Source organism: Perca fluviatilis, chromosome 1 (genome assembly GCF_010015445.1).
Source record: "Perca fluviatilis chromosome 1, GENO_Pfluv_1.0, whole genome shotgun sequence".
NCBI lineage: Eukaryota > Metazoa > Chordata > Actinopteri > Perciformes > Percidae > Perca > Perca fluviatilis.
Genome location: NC_053112.1, coordinates 45,530,196 through 45,533,534, shown reverse-complemented (window position 1 = coordinate 45,533,534; position 3,339 = coordinate 45,530,196). Strand labels below are relative to the sequence as shown.

The 3,339-nt window shown below is 41.2% G+C and overlaps 1 pseudogene; it reads right to left on the bottom strand.

Annotated features, from left to right (window-relative positions):
* Positions 1–250: 250 nt before the first annotated feature.
* Positions 251–1,650, bottom strand: LOC120560657 (annotated as a pseudogene).
* Positions 1,651–3,339: the final 1,689 nt, after the last annotated feature.

Genomic DNA, 3,339 nt, shown 5'->3' with positions numbered 1-3,339 from the left:
TCACTATTAATCATAAAACACCTCAAGTTTATTTGAAAATTCTAAAGAAAAAGAACGCACAAACACACAATGCCTCAGTGATTCACAGAACTGTTTCACAGATCACAGAACTATATCAAGGTGTCATTTCTCAGGCAGAAATGTAGATACAAATAATGAAATCCTGTTCCCCAAACAAGTGCAAGAACCACAGAGTCAAGAATAGGTTAAATATACAAATCAAATAAAATCAATTAAAAACAATAGCACATCAACATAAAAACATTTAAACATAAAGCTGTAACAGTCCCGCTTTGAACCGCTTCATGTCTGCGACATGTTGGGCCTTGCACACATTTTTCAGACAGGGGAAGTGAGCTGCATCACCACCGGCGAGTTGCGTCTCCCACAATGACAGCTTCAACTTGAAAGAACGTATGCTGTCATAATACTGCGTGACAACTTTGTTGCGCCCTTGCAGCTGTTTGTTCAAGTTATTCAGGTGCTCTGTAACATCCACCATAAATGCAAGGTCCTGCATCCATTCTGCGGAATGAAATTCTAACACTGGTTTGCCCTTTTCTTCCATGAACTGTTCAATTTCTTCGTAAATCAAAGAACCGCTTCAGCACAGCACCTCGGCTTAACCATCTTACCTCAGTGTGGTATGGCAGGCTATAGATGTGGTCTTTCTCTCTGAGAAGGCTGTCAAACTGACGGTGATTCAGGCTTCTGGATCGGATGAAATTAACAGTTTGGATGACCACCTTCATGACGTTATCCATCTTTAATGACTTGCAACACAAAGCCTCCTGGTGCAAAATACAGTGAAAAGTCCAAAAATCACGTCCTCCATTTGCAGATTGCACTTTCTCTCTGAACTTTGTCACAACGCCAGCTTTTTTTTCCGATCATTGAGGGGGCACCATCTGTAGCCAGGCTGACAGCGGGACCAGTCCACTCCAACCCTGTCCAGCGCCCCGACGAAAGTGTGGTGAAAATATCAGCTGCTGTGCATTCGTATCTGTCATCGGCACCAACTCCACAAACTCCTCGGTGGACGGTCAATGTGTCATCAACTCCGCGGATGAAAATGGCCAGTTGTGCAACATCTGTAATGTCCGTGCTTTCATCAATTGCAACTGAAAACGCAATAAATGACTTTACTTTTTGCTTCAACTGGCTGTCCAAATCCACTGAAAGATCGGAAATCCTGTCTGCAACTGTGTTTCTTGTCAGGCTGATATTTGCAAAAGCCTGGCGCTTTTCAGGGCACACAATCTCCGCTGCCTTCATCATGCATGTTTTTACAAATTCACCCTCACTGAATGGTTTTGAAGCCACTGCGATTTCATTAGCAATGAGGTAGCTAGCTTTCACTGCAGCGTCACTGACGTCTCGGCTGTGAGTAAACACAGACTGCTGTTTCTTCAGACCCGCCAACAGTTCATTCACCTTCCGTCTCCGCTGTCCCTGAAAGTTGTCATATTTGTCGGCATGAAGACTCACATAGTGGCGCGAAGGTTATAATTCTTTTAGCACTGCAACATGCTGTGAACACACCAAACATACAGCTTTCCCATTCACTTCTGTGAATAAATAGGAGGATGACCATTTTTCTTGGAACGCTCTGCACTCTGCGTCCACTTTTCTCTTTTTTGACAAAGACATATTGGGGCAATGAGGGTGCCAAAGCACATAATGTTAAAAGTAGAAGCCGCAATAAATTTCGCGGGACTGGCTGCACTTGCTTGACCTACTTGCTCTGCCCGATATAAACAGTTTGCTTGCTTAACACAATTGCTATTGCGCCATCCAGTGGACGCAATTGGAACAGCAGTTTCTTTTATTGAAAAATTGCAGCTCATTTTTATACTTTACAAAATCATCTCGCGGGCCGGATTAAACCCATTTGCGGGCCTGATCCGGCCCGCGGGCCGTACGTTTGACACCCCTGACGTAAGCAATCTGAGATTCTGAAAGGCTAGGTGCACAGACAAATTCAGTTAGCTCCGTCAGAAGTAGTATCAGCTGCCATATAGCATCTTCAATTTGGTCATGCAATAAAATAGGGAAGAACCTCAATAGCCACCTGTTCTGGGCTTCATGGCCCCCAAGCTTTGCTCAATTGCTGGGAACAGCGTTTGGTTTGTTGCTGCTTTCACCAGTTATTTAGTAACTCGTAACATGAAGTTCTAAGTAATCTAAATTACAAACTTTTAACTTCTCCGCATTCACCATTAAATGGATAGAATCTTACTTAACACATCAGACTAAGTTTGTTAGAGTTAGGAATCATCAATCAGATGCTATTTCCATGTCTGCAGGTGTCCCACAGGGCTCGATTTTGGGTCCACTTTTATTTTCTTTGTATGTAAATGACCTGCCAAATGTTTGTCTTAATGCCAACACCCAAATGTATGCAGATGACACAGTAATTTTTGTACATGCTGCAAAAGATAACAGAATGGCTAAATCATAATTGCCTTCAACTGAATGTATCCAAAACTGTTTGTATGTTTTTTAGTAAATCTAAAAGTCGCTGTGCAGAACCGGATCTAGTCGTAGCAGGGGAGAGACTACAAGTCGTCTCAGATTTTAAATACCTTGGAGTATACATTGATAACAATTTAAAATTTAAATCACATATTACGAAGGTTTGTAATCGCATTAAGTTCAACCTGGCAAACTTTAGACATGTCCGCAGTTGCATGTCAACAAGGGCTGCAATGATGTTTACGCATTCAATGATTTTATCCCATTTGACAACCTGTTAACAAGCAAGCAACACTTCTCACAAACCACTACTCTCTTGATATAAAAAAAACTCTTAAAGTACTTGATAGGAAACCTATATATAACATTGTCATGTTTTAAAAATATACAACCTTTTAAGTTTCAAAAATTTGATTAGATATACAGATCTCTGTCTTATGTACAAAATTATACATGGACTGGCTCCTCATGTATTGAGCCAGATTGTAAACGCAGTACCAAATGCTAACAGATCCACAAGGAGTGCAGCAAGAGGTGACTGCATTGTTCCGCTGAGGAAAAGTGCATTCGGTCAAACAGCTTTTGCAGTTAGGGTTGCTCGTGAATGGAACCTCATTCCAACTCACATTAGGAATTTTAAAACTTATGTTTCTTTTAAATCTAACTTAAAGAAGTGGCTAACAGGTAATCAGGACTGTTAACATTACATGTAGTTACAAAATCTTGCCTCTATCTTGTCTTTCCTGTCATGCCTGTTTGTGTCACTTGTGCTATGCATATGAGGTTGTTGGACTGACACTGTGGCTTGTGTGTGTATGTGTGCTGGTGTTGATGTTGATATTGACCAAGTGTTTTTGTTTATAT